General features: G+C 42.6%; 1 long non-coding RNA gene across 3 annotated transcripts in view; it reads right to left on the bottom strand.

Annotated features, from left to right (window-relative positions):
* LOC138526073 (uncharacterized) overlaps positions 1–20,739 on the bottom strand; it is a 106,774-nt gene that overhangs the window by 25,711 nt on the left and 60,324 nt on the right. For 2 of the 3 annotated variants that reach the window (XR_011283479.1, XR_011283478.1), the window contains one exon: positions 10,258–10,332. The exons of the other annotated variant lie outside the window; for it this stretch is intronic. This is a non-coding gene — a long non-coding RNA (uncharacterized lncRNA). The remainder of the gene's footprint in view (positions 1–10,257; positions 10,333–20,739) is intronic. 3 annotated transcript variants of the gene reach the window in all.

The following is a 20,739-nucleotide window of genomic DNA, read 5'->3' as shown; positions in this document are numbered from 1 at the left end:
CACCAATTAGGTCGATGGAATGAAGCGAGAAGCCCTGGGGAACGGTACACGTGGATTTCGGATCGACTGGTCGGGGCATGTACTTTTTAGTGGCCGTGGACCAATGGTCGCGATAACCGGAGGTGGAGGTGTTGGAACACACCGCGACTGAATACACCACTAGGGCCCTGGACAAAATGTTTGCGACCCATGGGTTCCCGGAAATATTATGCTCGGACAATTGGCCCCCGTTCACAGGCAGTATTTTCGCCCAATACCTCAAAGACAGAGGCATTCACCACCGGAGGGTATCCCCTCTGTGGCCTCACGCCAATGGGGAGGCCGAAAGGTTAATGCGCACTTTGAACAAAGTGCTAAGAATTTCCGCTCATGGAGGGGAGGACCTTCCCAAGAAGCTAGTGGAATTCTTAAGAGATTACAGAACCACCCCACACCAGTCCACGGGGGTAGCCCCCGCTGAAGCGCTGTTCGGACGCTGACCCAGAGGCATGATACCGGAGATCGAGGGCCGCGGGCCAGGCGTCATTGACAACGAGAAGGTCAGAGAGGATCGCATGGCACGGAAACAGCGAGAAAGTGACAGAAGGGGTCTACAAGACAAAGAGGTACGCGTGGGAGATGCGGTGCTGGTCCGTAACCGCCACCCCGAGGGCAAGTTATCATTGCCCTACGAACCCCACCCGTGGAGAGTCACACATGTAAAAGGGACCATTGTGACGGCAGCCTGTGCCAGTGGCACAGTCACTCGCAACAAGTCCTTCTTTAAGCGAGTCGACACGTCAGCAGCTACGAGTGAGCCGAGCGAGAGAAGGGTTTCAGAGGAAACCCCGGAGGGTCGAATGGAGGACATCCCGAGGGAGCCTGGCCCAGCCGAGGATGGCCTCCATGGAGCCGCGCCAGAGATGTCCAGGTACCCAATGAGAAGGGGTCGCCGACCGTCCTCATACCTCAAGGACTATGTCCTGGACTCGGGAGACTGAGCCGGGGTGTGTGAAGTCGTTTCTTTGGGGGTAACAAAATGTGGGGGGGGTGTTCCAAGTTTGGACTGTTATTTCCACATATGTTGGGTTTGTGTTTTCGTTAAAGAAAAAAAGGGATGTGACGTGCGAGTCACGTTGCGCGCATGCGCGAGCCTCGTTCGGGCTACGCGCATGCGCAGTTAAATAAAGTGCGCCCGTGCCGGCAGTTACGGCCGGGACGCGAAACGGCCAACACCGTGTCCCGCGTGTTCCTGTGTGAATGTGCGCAGGAGTGCATGCAGGCCTACCCGAGGCACGGGCGGCCACATACCACAAGCCTATTTATTTCTTATGTTGATTAACCTCCATCCACGTCGGACGTGCCTGCATTTTCTGTGGTCACTGTGCCGTGCCAGGTCAGCTGGTGTCACACTGTCTGGTTTTATGCCTTTTCTTTTGGGGGTTTATTTTCTTGAAGCTCAACTCGAACTTCTAGCAACCGGGGGCACACTGACTGCACACTGACTGCACACAGTGTTTGAATTGAGTGTTTCACGTGGGGCCAATAAAATCGAACCCCACTTGCACTTTCTGGTTCGTCTCTCTGGTATTTCTACATGGTGGCTGGGGCTTGCGTGCTTGCCTTGTGCGCGCGGCACTGCATTCATGTATGGAAGTTCAGTGTTCCCAAATCCCAATCCCTCAGTCAGTCCGTCTGTCAGTGTACACAGACCGGCTTCTGTGTGACACTCACTCAGGACAGCATGGAGGGGGGGAAGGAGGGAGCAGGCAGATTGAACTGTCTGTGAGGCCTGAGGTGTGTCCAGTTTGCCGTCGTGGGTGAGGTGATGCATGTTTGTAGGGTCTACGTCGATGTTGTTCATGAAAGAGTGTACTTTTTAGCACAGTGTGTGATTATAGCATGCATGTACCAGTGATACTTCAAGTTCAATGTCGTGATGTTTTGTCTCTTTGCTTGAGTATTTTGTTGTACATGTGTTGGGTAGTAGTAGTAGTTATGGGTTGCCTCTTGCCTGCGATTATGTGAGGTGTCCCTGACTCGCTCATATGTGACTTTGCCTACTGCACAAATTGATGCACATGCATCACCTTATCATAAGGTTGCTGTGTGGCAACATATTTGCAACGCAAATGGCAATTCATTCCTTTGGTGAAAGACTGTTGGAGTAGTACTCAAGGGGGATGTTTTTTTTAATGAGAGGTGATGCAAATTGTGCAGTTTAAAGAATATTTATTCAGTAATACTGGTCAGAACTGCTAGCCGCATGGTGAAGTAACTTATCAAACTGGTCCACAAGTAGGTGTCCCACTTTCAACCCAAAAATTGGCCCACACTGGCAGTCGTGTACTGCGATCCAGCCTATTTATCTGGGAGGTCTTGAGGTAAGTAAGCATTTTGTAGGTCTTCAAATGTTAACTAAGTGAACAGGGCTGACGCCCTAAAAAAAGTAATTGGTATATGCATAGGCCCCATGGGAATATGGGGCAGAGCCTCGGGGTGTAGGTGCACCTGCCTCCTTGCCATGCTCAGCCAAATCACTGTGGTTGTGGCAGGGTGTCTTTATCCTCTCCTGCTTGGTTCAGGCTTCTTTAGTGACGTGTTATTAAATGCATCCAGCAACATTAGCCACTGCTGCTCATTTAAAAACTGGAAGGAACGTTATTAATGGACCACTGGCCTTTGTTTGGAGGGGTGGGCAACTGGGCACTGGCAGGACAAATCTGCTTTGCAGGTGCGGGAGTAGCAGGGGATGATGAGCTTCTCTCTCTCATAATACCTAGGGTCAATAGACATGTAAGCCCTAAAATCCAGCAGCGCCAACCACATGTGCTGGTTATCTAGCAGCACTGCGAGTGACGTGCTTTCAAAACATGAAGTTACTGGAGTCTGTTCAAAGCGTCCTGATTGAATCAGTTTAACTGTCCTGCATTAGGCATGGATGGCATAGGAAAGTTTAGGAAAGCAGTGAGTGTGTGGGCCCACCCCACAGCAAACGAGCATTGCCTAGAGCCTGTTGGCTTTTCTTATTTACCATGTGAATTGATCTGTACTAATGCATTAGCATGAAACATGAAAACATTGTCTGTCTGTGACAGATGTTCCATTTTCCCACCCCACAGGCAATGGCTCAATAATTAATTTAATATTCTGTTCAGCTGATCACTTTATTAGAGAGCGACTTGTTGTTGCAGCTCAACTTGAATCATTGGTAAGTTCGCTGTGTAAACTTAATTAAAACATGCACTAATCTCTGTTGCTTTCCTTCCCCTTCATCATCAGCTACTAAACCAAAAATGTCTAGTGTGTGAGAAAGGCATGGTATTACAAGTAGACACAGAGACAAGAGATATACGTTTTCAAAATCTTTATTGAATAGAAATGGTGTTGGAGACTGCTTAACTTGCCCTATCTCTATAATGGGAGTAGTCTCGACCATCAAATGAATGTCAAAGGTAGTCCAAAGTTTGTCAGTCAAATTAATAAAGCTGTCTGTGTCAAACCTATGCTTGCCCTCACTTTCTCTAATACAATAATGTGTATGGGAGTGGATCAAAGTCAAGGTGTAAGTCAAAGTAATATCAGGATGCCACTGGAGCTGTACCCTAGCTCCCTTCCCCTAGCTTGAGTTACTCAGAATTTCACAATGTTCCATAGACTTAAACAGATCACCAACAGGATCTCGAAAAAACAATGGTGCCGTCCCCCAGCTTCCTTCTTCAGGTTCCAGCCACTTGTGTCAATCACAGTTCCATATACTGGGACAGTTCGTATTCAAGTTTATCAAACAGGTCTCTATTCATCAAAGTCTTTTCTGGACTTCTAAATTTCACATTACATCACAGTTTTCAATTGGTTTCTTTCTCCATGAATGTCACAACAGAATTCACTTATCTTGATTTCACAGGAGATTTTCTTCCCCAACAGTTTAACAATGTTTCAACAGATCCTCATCTCAAGGTTTAAAGTTCCTTTCACAAAGTTCAAATCCTTTAGGTAAGAAGAGGCTTTCTTTCTCCACAGACTCAGTAGCCCTTCTTGTTAGCTTTCTTCTGGAAGTTTCAAGATCACACTCTTCAGTTCCTTTCACTTAGTTATCACTTGTTGAACAATGGGGTTCCCTTCCCCAACCTTTCAATCACTTTTAACAAATCTTCATATCAGAGACTTTAGACAAACACACAATATTCCTAAGCCGTGTGTGACCACCTGGCTTACATTTCACTTGAGTCATGCCCCTGGCGCTCTGGGTCGACTCCTGGCACTCTGTAGTTCCACTATGGGTCCCAGACCCCTGGATTCTCAGACGTGGGTCCCAGAACCACTTGTGCTTTTCATATGGGTCCCAGACCCTTAGGTTCACTTTCTTAGCTTTCACAAATATTAATCACAATTAATTTCCAGAGATAGACTCACTTGGGATTTTCAGCTCGCTTTTCCTTTCTTGTCCCGCTCCCCTTTTTAGGCTTTCTCTTCACTTCTATTTCAAACTTCACACAGCTCCCCTTCACTTTAGAAAGCTGCTTTACATTTTTACAAAGTCTTTTTCTTGTCCAAGGGCCACATGCACCCTCTTTAAACTATAGTTCTCATAATGCCTCTGTCCCTTAGGCTATGAAACTTTCCATTCAAGGCTTTTGCATGGCTTCCTTTCCATTCACTTGGAACGAAAGGCTTTCTCTACAGCTTTCTTTCACCCGTGCACTGGGTTTCACAAAACTCAATGGTTGCAGCGTTATCGTCTGCTGGTTTCCGCTGCTCTCAGCGTTGGGTTGGGGTGTTCCTCACTGCCCCCATGACATCTGGGTTTCGATTCACACGCCCAGGGGAAATGAGCACTCAAATGGGCACAGCCAGCAGGCTTCAGTCTGTCTTCTCCGGCTATTTGGAGACACAGCTCCCTAGCCAAGCTGCAGGTCCTCCCAGACACCAGGCCAGTGCTTCCTCCGGACTCTCCGGGCAGCTTCCTCTGCCCCCCCTACTTCTTGGCTCTCCAGGTCCTCTCTGCATCCCCACCTCGCTCAGAGTGTGCCTGTGTGTTCCACCTTTTATACTTATGGGAAAGTCAATTGGACTCAGGTGGGAGTAGTTACCTAGCCCTGCCTGACTATGCCTGACCTTATTAAAGGAACAAAATGTAGAATTCCCATAGGAATCCATTGCCCATGGATCCCTATGGGTAATCCTTCTGACTCTCAACATGTTCTTCTTCATCCCAGTCGTTTGGCAGATAAGTGGGGGAATGGAATTATGGGAGTTGTAGTGTCACACTAAAAGGGAAGGAAAGTTGGGTAGATTTACTGTCAGGAAACGGGGATACCATGTCTCACCTTTAGTCAATCCCTCCTCAATCCCCGAGGACCCTCCACCCAGGTAGTCCTCACTCGTTAGTTTGCCCTCAGGGTCGGGGTTAGGAGATTCCCAGAGAGTAAGGTGGGAAAAACCCTTAGGTTTTTCACAGGTGCCACAAGACAAAAACAGGTCAGCACAGAAACTTGCTGAAGCAGCAAAATCCTCTCAAGATTTTTGGTCTGCTTTCAAGATCCAGCCCAAAGGTTCCACTGACAAGCAGGAGCAAAGGTAGCAGGTTATTGCCCATTCAAGTAATGCCAATGTTTCTAACCGCTGAATGATGTTATTGTAGTTACAAGATTCTTTGAATACCTGCTTTCATAACTCAGCAGGAACACCCCCTCCACTTTGTCCCCTGTCACTCATGCTTTTGGTGATGAACATCTGTCCACTGCTTCTCCTCCTATCACAACAATAAATTCCACAGATCTCCCATCATGCACTGACATTCCAAAGTGTCCACAATGCTCTACTGAATCTACAGAGGGTCCTGATCACTCAACAGACACTGTTACCCAGTCCTAGCCTGAAGTTGCATTTGGTTGCACAACTGCCGACTGCACTGAAACTGTTGAAGTCCCACAAAACATGGATACTGAGTAATTTGGGGAATGCAGTGGGGAGGTACAAATGCAAGTCGCACTTCACATGCAGCAAGAATACCCAACAGATCCTTACCACTTTCAGGGCAGGGCAAAGTCTACACCTTTAGTTCAAGCACTTCTTGCAGCTGGTTCGTGTCAGCCTGTATTAAAAGATGGCTATGAAAAATGTCCATACGACTTCAATGATTGAAGATTTAGCCCAGATTGGTTAAAGAAAAAGGTTGTAGGTGGATTCTCTATAGTAAGGCAGTGATTAGTGTACTCTCGTAGAAGTAACTGTCTTTTTTGCTTTGCATGTTGCTATTTGCCGATAGAAAAAATTAGCACTTTTCAAAGGTTTGGTCTTATCCTATCTGTGGTTTTTCCAATTTTAAAAAAAGGAACAGAAAAGATTGTAATGCATGAACATTCCAAGATACACTGTGAAGCTGAAAAACAGCTACAAATAGCCAAATTTAGAATTAGCCAAGATAGAACTATTCTTTCTGAGCCAATAAAAGCTAAAAGGGAACAGATAGAGAAAAACCGTGGCATTCTCAGGCGACTTCTTGATGCTATGGTGCTGATTCATGGAATTACGCTCAGAAATCATGCAAGGGCTGAGCGCCAAAAAGGCCACTGCGCGATTAAGAAAATCTGCGCACAATGTGTATTCATGGAATTTTTTGCGCAAAGTGACCGTATTCGCAAGTCACGGCTGGAACGCCCCTGACACACCTAGACGCAAAGCAGGAAACTGCCAGATCAGTTATCTTTGCCCGCTCCCCTGGGTACGATTACACGCACTCTTCAAACAGTGCATGGGGTCCCCCGTAAGCAGGCATGTGACTAAGGGAGACAGCGCGTTGTCCCCGTAACTGCTAGCGGCACCCCGACCACATACATATGAAAAATCGTAACTAGCCAATAACTCGGGAAATGTGCGTGTGGACTCAAATGTAATGTTCCTGCACCCTGCTACACAGTTTACGCGTACCCCTATGTTGCATCGCAACCCTGATTGAGTACATGCACCCCCAAATCCAACATGCAATCCCACCTGCATGCTGGAAAATCCTACGCGCAAGTGCACTTACGACAGCCGAGACGTTGCGCGATCGATTACATGAGTAGTACCTGCAGGCTGTCCCTTGGAGTGCCCACTTGTTCGCAAGTTATTCCCCATTTCAGGTGTTCCACCCCCTTCCTATCCCTCTGCACAGGCCACGCCACCCTCTGCTCAGTCTCGCGCAAGGCTCTCGATGGCTCACAAAGATGTGCCAAGCCAGCGTGAAATCCACACAAGTCCAGGAAAAGTGCAGCGTATTCAATTCCATGTATCGACAAACAGAGTTACGTGCGCAGATTGGGTGCAAGTAGCCTATTTTTGGTGCAATAAATTCCATGAATCGGCCCCTATATTGTATCTTGCTAAGCAAGGGATGCCTCTCTGTGGGCACAGAGAAAAAGCAGGATTGGGAAGTACGTCCAATGAAGGACATTTTTTCTGGAGTTACTCAAGATGATGTCCAAGTATGACAATGTTTTAGCACAGCATATTGCTCATGGTAAGCAGAATGAAACCTACTTGGCACATGCCATTCAGAAGGATTTCATTAGTGCACTATTGAAAGAGACAACGCGCGTTATCCTTGAAGAAGTTAAAATGGCCAAATTCTATAGTGTGATTGTTGATTCTACAATAGATAGGAGCAGAGTTGATCCATTTTCTTTATCGCTTAGATATGTTACATCATCTAATCATATAGCTTAACATTTTGTAACATTTGCTGAACTTCATGGAGCAGGATCGAAAGACTTTTAAAAACTATTGACATCGACTTTAGAGTCCCTGGAACTTGATTTTTCCTTAAGCCGTGGGAAGGGGTAAGATCAGGGCTGGACTGGGAACTAAAAAAGGCCCTGGAAATAAGTACTGGGGACCAAATGAGGCCCTGGAAATAAAGTTCAAAGTGGCCCCATATGACACATTTTCAGCAAGCCCAGTGCTTTTCCTATGAGAAAATTTGAAAATACCACAGAAATTAGGCCCAGGGTGCAGAGGCCCACCGGGAAATCTCCAGAGTTCCCTATAGGCCAGTCCGCCCCTGGGTAAGATGGTGCAAGCACTATGTCCGGATGAATTGCTGGACTGCAAGCACTTGCGAAAGAAGTCTCTCTCAGAGCTATATATGTTCACTGTTGTACGCACAATTTAAACCTTGCACTGATTGATGCCGCACACTCATGTCTACAAGGAAAGTCATTTTTGGGACACTTGAGGCACTCTACACTTTCTTTACAAGCAGTCGGCCTCGCTTAAAGTTCTGCAGGAAGAGCAACAGGAGCATAACCTACAGGAAATAGCTAGTTGTAAAAGGGCAGTAGATTCTGTGAAACACAACGCAGCAACAATTAGCACAGCATTCTGCTGAATATCCACTGGATGCATCCCAAATGCAAATGGAAAAGCACTTTGGAATGCACATGGGTTCTGGAACACAATGAAACCATAGAGTTTAAATTTGTAATATGTTGTTGGCACAAAGTACTGCAAACTGTTCATACATTGTCAACATATTTGTAAATTAGTACAGTTACTGCAGAACACATGGTTGAGACATGCTGTAAGGAACCAGAGAAGCGTTCGTCAGATTATATATTTGATCGGTTTAAAGCAGATATTAGAAACATGGCTGAAGAGTGTGGGACAGCAACACACTTCCAAGAAAAAATGAAGAGGGCTAAGAAAAGCTTTCATGATGAAGAAACAGAGACAGGCATTCAAAGTAGAAACCTTCTATGTTCTTGTTGATACCTCTGTCGCTTAGATGACAGTGAGGTTTGAAGATTTTCGAAATACTGTGCATAAATTCTCATAACTGGATCCTAAACATTTTACTACCTCAGATAATTCTTATGTATTGAAAAAGTTAGCTACATTTTATGTAGGTGATGTCTCTGTGCCCAATGCTGTAGAAGAGTATTCTTTGTTTTGTGCACTGTATGAGGAGAAATATTCTCTGACAACAAGCAGTTTATAATAATCAATGTGCTACCTTTCTTGATAGCCAATGATATCCAGGGTGTTTGCCCAAACCATTCTAATTTGTACAAAATATTTCTCTCTTTGCCTGTAAGTAATGCCGCTGCAGAGCAAAATTTTAGCAGGCTGAAGTTGATCAAAAGTTAGTCAAAAATGGATGAAGATAACTCTTCTTCAAACTTCCCTCAGAACTTCTCCTTACTTCCTCCATCATTTCTGACTGCCTATCTTCCATCCAGTCCTGGTGTGCCTCCAATGATAGGTAAGAACAACTTGGAGTCGATGGGTGATCGCCTCCTGTCTATACCTTAGTCTTTGTAACACATTGTGGACAGAAGGGTAGTTATTAGAAAGTTATTCCTACAGCCAGGTCCCTAGCAATACTTGTTTGGCCCTATGTGTGACAAACCTTCTACAAAGTCAAACCAGACCTAGTGTGCGCTGGTGTGCCGCCTAGAAATGGGGTGTAGAGGTCCTGACCCTTTCCTATCCCACTACTTTCCTAAATTCTAAAAAGTAAGTGCGCACTTACTGGTGGTCAGTGTTGGTCTTTAATAGTACCACCTCCACATTGTGTGTCTTTTTGTGTCTTATCAACATTGATTCTGTGGCCAGTGAGGTCAAAGAATAGTTAAAAGTCTATTTTTCTATTCAACAAGCAGTTGGTTAGATATAAATAGCTATGATAGATTCTTTATACGAGCCCTTTTATCAATGTATGTAGGGTATCGGAGTATGAGTTATCAATCCAATACTACTTCATTAAAAGTCAGCCGATTTCAGCGGAACTGGTTAGTGGCCGCTTTCTTCAGGATGAATACTTGTTAATACTGTATTCTGCGTGCAATTTTTTAATTCCTTTCTTCAATTTCCAATTTATGGATGTTGAGAGGATGTCTTCAGGTGTCTGATGGGCTTGGTCCCTGAATCCTATGGGGTTAAAAGAGAGAAAAAGAAAGACAGATTGAGCTATCATCAGTCTTTGAGTGCTTTATAAGGTAAGTATCTACTATCCTTATGTGGAATTATTTACCCACATTGTGTGGGAAAAGTTGCTTCTTAACCTGTGTTTGTTTAAGACTCCCTATGTGTTCCTGTTACAAGAATGTCTCTGGGAGATCTGTTCTTAGACTCAGCCAAATTCCTGTGATGTTTTCCTTTCTGGATTCTGGGAATAAATGGGTGTAATTAGCTAGTGTCCCTTTTTGTGTTATATTGGGTCTTTTACACAATGATCGTACAACTCAGCCCAATATGGCCGAGGAGAATGAAAAGAAAGAAGGTCATCCTCTTTACCTGTCTTCTCTGTGTGATCTTGTTTTCGTTCACGGTAGAGGCACAGGATTTGTTCTTTTGTTTTGAATGTTCATCCTACAACAAACAGAGCCCCATTAGGATAGAGCTTGTGTTTCCTTATAGTTACCCACACTTCTGTTCTATACACGAGGCCCACTTTTTCATTGTATTGTTAATAAGGGTATTAAACCCTGCCTCAGAAGCTAAAGACCAAGTAGCAATACTAGGTCACACAGCCGCTCTCTTTGGGGCCCAATCTGGGTACGTAGTTATTCAAAGTTCAAAGCTCAAAGTGATATAAATAGGTATCCAAAATGTATAATGCTTAGTCAAAAAATAGATGAGTCTGTTTCATGGTTGAGTATCCAAAGTGATTATTTATCCAAAAGAAATTCAAAACAAGAACAAAAAATGTCACTAATGAATTCTTAGTGAGGGAGCAATTGCCACAATCCATAAATGATTCATACTGAAATATGCCAATGCATTTCGGAAATCATTTCCTTCTTCAGGGCAAGTCTAGTCATCAGAGTGGACATGTACAAACACATTAACATCATAATAAGCACATTTGTTGTAAAAAATAAAAAGAAAATGTAACATACCGATCAGAAGTATTTTCAATGGATGGTGAATAGAAAAGACCAAATAAGAATACCCTATAAGTGATATGAAATGTCAATCAATAGCAACAAAAGGCAATGTAGTTTGGTTTTACCTTATTGGTGTGGCAAATGGTGTAGAACAAAGCGTGTGTGCCCACAGAGATGGGCCAACAGCAATGTCGTAGATAGCAGAGGTAAATATAAAATGCAATTATGTTCGTAACAAATCTTTAAGCACGTCAAGCGTGCAGATCCTCCTGTGTGTGGCTTCACTGCAGTAACACAGGCTGCAGTGTTAAGCCGTTGCCGGGACAACGGTACTTTTGTAGCACACGTAGCAATTCGAATCTAGTAGTCAAAAAAAGAGAGGATCAAATCAGATACCTCATTCTTTACTGGCATACGAGTGAATGCAATAGGATAGGAGTGGTGTGTTGAGCATGAATCAAATACTTTAAGCACACGGAGAGTGCAAATCCTCATGCGTGTGGCTTCACTGCAGTAACTCAGACTGCCGCGTTAAGCCGTTGCTAAGGTACAGGTTCTTTTGTAGCACATGTGACAGCTTCGCATCTACGAGTGGTCACGAAATTAGTTATGTAGCAGGTCTAGCCTGCGGAGATGAAGACATAAAATATTTATGAGGTATGTCCTATGTATGTCCACAATTGTGATAACAAAAAATAGGAAAGAACAAAAGTAATGAAGGTAATGAAAATGGAAGAAATACTCCACGTTTGAAGCGCAAGTAAAGGCAGCAAAAAGGGGAAATTTCTAAACTCCATGAGAGCACAAATGCATATCATATGAGCAAGTACATAAATACAAATATAAACAAATATAAACAAGAACTGAAATCAACCTCATATGCTAAAGATGATCAAGGTCCAGCCTCGTAGCGGAAGGTGACACCCTTGGGTGGCACCTTGGGTTCCATGACTGCATCCGGGACATGCGGCAAGGATGATTTAGGTGACACAAAGCGAAGTTTCAAACTGGAAATAGTATGAATTCTCGAAACATGTAGTCAAATACACAATAGGAAGTACACTGGAGGCACAAACAGTAATGTATCTCAAATGTAACAGTGATAGTTAATTTCTTCATTCAAACCATTCGGAACCAGACTGCAGAGTTTGTCGATACAAAATGTCTCCCTGCGGTTAAGGCGCAGGCCCAAATCCTCATGGGGATTGTTCTTGGACAGAACTTCAAGGATCAAAAACTTGATTTGTGAGAGGTTAGGATTGTTCGAAGCCCAATGGTGGGCCACTGCTGAATTAGGGTTGGAGTTGCGGATGCAAGACCGGTGTTCGTTCCACCATGTCTTCGCCGCTCTGGTTCAGTGACCCACGTAGTATTTCCCACATGGGCATTTGATGCCGTATATGATGTTCGTACTGTCACATATACCAAATGTCTTAAGAAGAATCTTCTTACCTGTTCGTGGATGAAAAATAACATTGCCTTTGATAACTGAGTTGCAATTGATGCAGTGTAAACAGGGAAAGTACTGGTACGCTGTGTGATCAATTTCTTCAAGGGTGATCTTGTATGTACCAGTTCATCCCTGAGGTTCCTACTTCTTTGATAGGCGAAAACAGGTGGCTCATTGAATAGATTTTGTACTCTCGTATCATTTTTAAAAATGCTCCAATGTTTCTTGATGGTTTTCTTGATTTTATTATTCTGAATGGAGAATTTAGATACATTTACTGGTGACTTGAGATCCCTTGTTGGTTTCTTCGGAGCAGATAGTAGAGCTTTGCGTTCAAGGGAACTAACCCTTTCAACCGCAGAATCTAATTCTTCTTGGTGGTATCCTCGTCTCGAAAACTTCTCCTTCATGGCCAATTGTTGTGAGATACAGTCATCAGGATCACTAACGATTGTTTTCACTCGAAGGAGTTGGCTAAATGGAAGGTTCCTCAATAAGCTTGGCTGATGAAAACTAAGGCGGTGTAGCAAATTGTTTCGATCAGTTGGCTTCCGGAAGAGAGTAGTACTGTAACAATTGTCATTCCTTATTATCTGTACATCAAGAAAAGTGATCTTGTCACGTAATATCTACCTGGTAAATTGAACACGTTGGTCAATGTTATTGAGGTTATCGAAGAATGCATCAAATGCTGTCTCTGTGCCTGTCCAAACACCAAAAATATCATCTATATATTGAGTCCACAGATGAATATCTTTCTTCCATTCTTGTTTGCTCAAGATGTGATCCAGCTCGAATTTATACATGAAACAATTGGCGTACGTCGGCGCTATGGTGGCGCCCATTGAGGTACCTGAGATTTGTAAGAAAAACTGGTTTCCATATTGGAAATAAGAATTTTCAGCAACAAATTGCAGTAGAGCTAGTATGAATTCCTTTTGCGCTCAAACATCTGGTGATTGGAGTAACAGCCATTCCATGGCTTCAATTCCAAGATCATGTGGCATGGAAGTCTATAGACTCTTTACGTCTATAGTGAACATCAGCTGATTTTGTTGGAAAGTAGAAGAATTCAGTTTTTGTAGAAAGTGAGTTGTGTCTCGGGAATAAGTCGGAGTTTTTTGTATTAGTGGTTGCAGAAAGAAATCAATATAGATACCAAGTGGCTGATTAATGCTGTCCATCCCTGCGACTATTGGTCTACCAGGGGGTTTGGTGGGATCCTTGTGAATTTTTGGAAGGGTGTAGAAGTTTGGAATCCTGGGATGGTCATTGAGCAGGAACTTATGCGTATGCTCATTCATCCAATCCAATTCTAATGCCTTATCCAGCAAAAATTTTAAGTTGTGTTTAATGGAGATAGTTGGATCGTGGTCCAGTGTAGCATAAGTAGTTTGGTCTTGCAGTTGTCTCAAACATTCAGAGTCATAATCCGTGGTATTCAGGATGACCAGGGCACCTCCTTTATCTGCTGGGCGAATTGTTATTTTGGTATCACTGTATAAATCCCTGAAAAGTCTCATTTCATGGGGTTTAAGGTTCTTATGGGGTGGACTTCTGTAATTGATCCGTTCGAGATCCCGAGTGACCAATTTCTGGAAGATGTCAATCGAAGGTACAGTAATAGGTGGTACAAATCCACTCTTGGCCCTAAATTCTTGGAAATCAGGCTTATTGGTGGGTTTCTCGTAAGTTTCCAATTCCTCAAAGAATACTTTCAGTTTGAGCTTCCTTACGAATGTATACAATTCGATCTTACTGTTGAACAATGTTGTGCCGTAGGTAGGGAAAAAACTCAATCCTTTTTGCAGTGCATCTTCCTCCTGTTTGCTGTGTATTCCATCTGATATGTTCATGACTAAGTTTTCTTTAATTACAGACGTGTTTGAGGTTTGGCTCTTGGGTGCCCTCCTCCCCCTGCAGGTTCTTTTGGGCGTGCGCCTAAAAAAGCTGAGGTGAAGGGTGCTTGTGCTGAAGGGCTCACTGCCTGGTTAGAGTTGTCAATTGTTTGTTCAGTGGGTATAGCTGACTCCCTCGGTGCCTCTGAATCTGAGCTACAAGTGTTGTCAGATGGATGTTTGTCAGATGGATATTTAAAGAGCTTTCTTGGTGCTGCCGGGCCATATTTCTCCATCCACGTATATACTTCATCATTAATGTAATCATATGTGTCACGCTTAAATTTCTTAACTTTCTTTTGTTCAAGTTCAGTTTTGTATCCTTCCAATTTTGTGTTTATATCTAACAGAATTGAGTTGTATTCCTCTATACCCAATGAATCTACTAGTTCCCTTTCAATCTCCTGGATTTCTGTGCTCAAACTTACCAAATTTTTAGAAAGTTCCTGGATGGTGAGTAGGATCAGGTCTAGGGAGCATTTGTTTAAGATGGCATCCCATCTACGAACAAACTCCTTGCTCTCTTTACAAAGGGTTGGACGCAATTGTATACGAAGCCCCCTTGGGATTCGTTGGTTCTTGAAGTACCGTCCCAAAGTGATTGCATGTAGCTTCCTGTTTATTTCCTTTCGTAACAAATATTCTAATTGTCTGATCTGCTTCGCTGGGTCATTTGGTGTGGTACCATGTGCACCTATTGATGTTTCACTGATGAGTTCAAGGATTGCGGTTGCTTCCTCTGTGGAGAACCCTAGGGTTTCAGCGCATTTCGATGAAAGTCCTTCAATATCTTCAAACAACATATTAGTGTGATGAATCTTAAATGGACAAGTTTATCTAAGTAAATAGTTGTGTGCCTCCACTGCTTTGTGTCTCACAAAGGGAAAAGAAAAACAGCAAACGGAGAGATGAGTGGGCACCACAAAATTAAAAAATGACTCTAAACATTAAAGTCAGTATACAAAGAGGAAAAGTTGGATGTTCAAAGTAGTAGTTCTAAAGGAGCTGGTCTGGTTGTGATAAGTCTGGAGATACCCTGACTTAAAAAATACAACAGAAGCTAAAGACCAAGTAGCAATACTAGGTCACACAGCCGCTCTTTTTGGGGCCCAATCTGGGTATGTAGTTATTCAAAGTTCAAAGCTCAAAGTGATATAAATAGGTATCCAAAATGTATAATGCTTAGTCAAAGAATAGATGAGTCTGTTTCATGGTTGAGTATCCAAAGTGATTATTTATCCAAAAGAAATTCAAAACAAGAACAAAAAATGTCACTAATGAATTCTTAGTGAGGGAGCAATTGCCACAATCCATACATGATTCAGACTGAAATATGCCAATGCATTTCGGAAATCATTTCCTTCTTCAGGGCAAGTCTAGTCATCAGAGTGCACATGTACAAACACATTAACATCATAATAAGCACATTTGTTGTAAAAAAATAAAAAGAAAATGTAACATACCGATCAGAAGTATTTTCAATGGATGGTGAATAGAAAAGACAAAATAAGAATACCCTATAAGTGATATGAAATGTCAATCAATAGCAACAAAAGGCATTGTAGTTTGGTTTTACCTTATTGGTGTGGCAAATGGTGTAGAACAAAGCGTGTGTGCCCACAGAGATGGGCCAACAGCAATGTCGTAGATAGCAGAGGTAAATATAAAATCCAATTATGTTCGTAACAAATCTTTAAGCACGTCAAGCATGCAGATCCTCCTGTGTGTGGCTTCACTGCAGTAAGACAGACTGCCATGTTAAGCCGTTGCCGGGACAACGGTACTTTTGTAGCACACGTAGCAATTCGAATCTAGTAGTCAAAAAACGAGAGGATCAAATCAGATACCTCATTCTTTACTGGCATACGAGTGAATGCAATAGGATAGGAGTGGTGTGCTGAGCATGAATCAAATACCTTTAAGCACACGGAGAGTGTGAATCCTCCTGTGTGTGGCTTCACTGCAGTAACTCAGACTGCCGCGTTAAGCCGTTGCTAAGATACAGGTTCTTTTGTAGCACACGTGACTGCTTCGCATCTACGAGTGGTCACAAAATGAGTTATGGTGCAGGTCTAGCCTGCAGAGATGACGACATAAAATATTTATGAGGTATGTCCTATCTATGTCCACAATTGTGATAACAAAAAATAGGAAAGAACAAAAGTAATGAAAGTAATGAAAATGGAAGAAATACTCCATGTTTGAAGCGCAAGTAAAGGCAGCAAAAAGGGGAAATTTCTAAACTCCATGAGAGCACAAATGCATATCATATGAGCAAGCACATAAATACAAATATAAACATAAACATAAACAAATATAATTGCGTCCAACCCTTTGTAAAGAGAGAAAGGAGTTTGTTCGTAGATGGGAGGCTATCTTAAACAAATGCTCCCTAGACCTGATCCTACTCACCATCCAGGTAAAGAGAGCAAGGAGTTTGTTCGTAGATGGGAGGCTATCTTAAACAAATGCTCCCTAGACCTGATCCTACTCACCATCCAGGAACTTTCTAAAAATTTGGTAAGTTTGAGCACAGAAATCCAGGAGATCGAAAGGGAACGAGTAGATTCATTGGGTATAGAGGAATACGACTCAATTCTGTTAGATATAAACACAAAATTGGAAGGATACAAAACTGAACTTGAACAAAAGAAAGTTAAGAAATTTAAGCGTGACACATATGATTACATTAATGACGAAGTATATACGTGGATGGAGAAATATGGCCCGGTAGCAGCAAGAAAGCTCTTTAAATATCCATCTGACAAACATCCATCTGACAACACTTCTAGCTCAGATTCAGAGGCACCGAGGGAGTCGGCTACACCCACTGAACAAACAATTGACCACTCTAAGCAGGCAGTGAGCCCTTCAGCACAAGCACCCTCCACCTCAGCTTTTTTAGGCGCACGCCCAAAGAACCCGCAGGGGGAGGAGGGCACCCAAGAGCCAAACCTCAAACACATCTGCAATTAAAGAAAACTTAGTCATGAACATTTCAGACAGAATACTCAGCAAACAGGAGGAAGATACACTGCAAAAAGGATTGAGTTTTGTCCCTACCTACGGTACAACATTGTTCAACAGTAAGATTGAATTGTATACATTCGTAAGGAAGCTCAAACTGAAAGTATTCTTTGAGGAATTGGAAATTTACGAGAAACCCACCAATAAGCCTGATTTCCAAGAATTTAGGGTCAAGAGTGGATTTGTACCACCTATTAATGTACCTTCGATTGACATCTTCCAGAAATTGGTCACTCGGGATCTCGAATGGATCAATTACAGAAGTCCACCCCATAAGAACGTACACCCCATGAAATGAGACTTACCAGGATTTATACAGTGATACCAAAATAACAATTTAGCCCAGCGGATAAAGGAGGTGCCCTGGTCATCCTGAATACCATGGATTATGACTCTGAATGTTTGAGACAACTGCAAGACAAAACTACTTATGCTACACTGGACCACGATCCAACTATCTCCATTAAACACAACTTAAACATTTTGCTGGATAAGGCATTAGAATTGGATTGGATAAATGAACATACGCATAAGTTCCTGCTCAATGACCATCCAGGATTCCAAACTTCTACACCCTTCCAAAAATTCACAAGGATCCCACCAAACCCCCTGGTAGACCAATAGTCGCAGGGATGGACAGCATTAATCAGCCACTTGGTATCTATATTGATTTCTTTCTGCAACCACTAATACAAAAAACTCCCACTTATACCCGAGACACAACTCACTTTCTACAAAAACTGAATTCTTCCACTTTCCAACAAAATCAGCTGATGTTCACTATAGACGTAAAGAGTCTATACACTTCCATACCACATGATCTTGGAATTGAAGCCGTGGAATGGCTGTTACTCCAATCACCAGATGTTCGAGCACAAAAGGAATTCATACTAGCTCTACTGCAATTTATTGCTGAAAATTCTTATTTTCAATATGGAAACCAGTTTTTCTTACAAATCTCAGGTACCTCAATGGGCGCCACCATGGCGCCGACGTACGCCAATTGTTTCATGTATAAATTCGAGCTGGATCACATCTTGAGCAAACAAGAATGGAAGAAAGACATTCATCTGTGGACTCGATATATAGATGATATTTTTGGTGTTTGGACAGGCACAGAGACAGCATTTGATGCCTTCTTCGAGCACCTCAATAACATTGACCAACGTGTTCAATTTACCAGGGAGATATCACGAGACAAGATCACTTTTCTTGATGTACAGATAATAAGGAATGACAGTTGTTACAGTACTACTCTCTTCCGGAAGCCAACTGATCGAAACAATTTGCTATACCGCCTTAGTTTTCATCAGCCAAGCTTATTGAGGAACCTTCCATTTAGCCAACTCCTGCGAGTGAAAAAAATCGTTAGTGATCCTGATGACTGTATCTCACAACAATTGGCTATGAAGGAGAAGTTTTCGAAACGAGGATACCACCAAGAAGAATTAAATTCTGTGGTTGAAAGGGTTAGTTCCCTTGAACGCAAAGCTCTACTATCTGCTCCGAAGAAACCAACAAGGGAGCTCAAGTCACCAGTATATGTATCTAAATTCTCCATTCAGAGTAATAAAATCAAGAAAACCATCAAGAAACATTGGAACATTTTTAAAAATGATACGAGAGTACAAAATCTATTCAATGAGCCACCTGTTTTCACCTATCAAAGAAGTAGGAACCTCAGGGATAAACTGGTACATACAAGACCACCCTTGAAGAAATTGATCACACAGCGTACCGGTACTTTTCCCTGTTTACACTGCATCAATTGCAACTCAGTTGTCAAAGGCAATGTTATTGTTCATCCACGTACAGGTAAGAAGATTCTTCTGAAAACATTCGGTACATATGAAAGTACGAACATCATATACGGCATCAAATGCCCATGTGGGAAATACTACGTGGGTCAGTCAATCAGAGCGGCGAAGACACGGTGGAACGAACACCGGTTTTGCATCTGCAACTCCAACCCTAATTCAGCTGTGGCCCACCATTGGGCCTCGAACAATCATAACCTCTCACAAATCAAGTTTTTGATCCTTGAAGTTCTGTCCAAGAAAAATCCCCATTAGGATTTGGGCCTGCGCCTTAACCGCAGGGAGACATTTTGGATCGACGAACTCTGCAGTCTGGTTCCGAATGGTTTGAATCAAGAAATTAACTATCACTGTTGCATTTGAGATACATTACTGTTTGTGCCTCCAGTGTGCTTCCTATTGTGTATTTGACTACATGTTTCGAGAATTCGTACTATTTCCAGTTTGAAACTTCGCTTTGTGTCACCTAAATCATCCTTGCCGCATGTCCCGGATGCAGTCATGGAACCCAAGGTGCCACCCAAGGGTGTCACCTTCCGCTACGAGGCTGGACCTTGATCATCTTTAGCATATGAGGTTGATTTCAGTACTTGTTTATATTTGTTTATATTTGTATTTATGTACTTGCTCATATGATATGCATTTGTTCTTTCATGGAGTTTAGAAATTTCCCCTTTTTGCTGCCTTTACTTGTGCTTCAAACAAGGAGTATTTCTTCCATTTTCATTACTTTCATTACTTTTGTTCTTTCCTATTTTTTGTTATCACAATTGTGGACATAGATAGGACATACCTCATAAATATTTTATGTCTTCATTCCGCAGGCTAGACCTGCTACATAACTCATTTCGTGACCACTCGTAGATGCGAAGCGGTCACGTGTGCTACAAAAGAACCTGTATCTTAGCAACGGCTTAACGCGGCAGTCTGAGTTACTGCAGTGAAGCCACACGCAGGAGGATTTGCACTCTCTGTGTGCTTAAAGGTATTTGATTCATGCCCAACACACCACTCCTATCCTATTGCATTCACTTGTATACCAGTAAAGAATGAGGTATCTGATTTGATCCTCTCTTTTTTTTACTACTAGATTCTAATTGCTACGTGTGCTACAAAAGTACCGTTTTCCCGGCAACGGCTTAACACGGCAGTCTGTGATACTGCAGTGAAGCCACACACAGGAGTATCTGCACGCATGACGTGCTTAAAGATTTGTTACAAACATAATTGGATTTTTTATTTACCTCTGCTATCTACGACATTGCTGTTGGCCCATCTCTGTGGGCACACACGCTTTGTTCTACACCATTTGCCACACCAATAAGGTAAAACCAAACTACATTGCCTTTTGTTGCTATTGATTGACATTTCATATCACTTATAGGGTATTCTTATTTTGTCTTTTCTATTCACCATCCATTGAAAATACTTCTGATTGGTATGTTACATTTTCTTTGTATTTTTTACAAGAAATGTGCTTATTATGATGTTAATGTGTTTGTACATGTCCACTCTGATGACTAGACTTACCCTGAAGAAGGAAATGATTTCCGAAATGCATTGGCATATTTCAGTCTTAATCATGTATGGATTGTGGCAATTGCTCCCTCACTAAGAATTCATTAGTGACATTTTTTGTTCTTGTTTTGAATTTCTTTTGGATAAATAATCACTTTGGATAGTCAACCATGAAACAG

Source organism: Ambystoma mexicanum, chromosome 7p, assembly GCF_040938575.1.
Source record: "Ambystoma mexicanum isolate Mex_15411 chromosome 7p, UKY_AmexF1_1, whole genome shotgun sequence".
Classification (NCBI taxonomy): domain Eukaryota; kingdom Metazoa; phylum Chordata; class Amphibia; order Caudata; family Ambystomatidae; genus Ambystoma; species Ambystoma mexicanum.
This window is presented reverse-complemented; position numbering and strand designations above follow the sequence as displayed.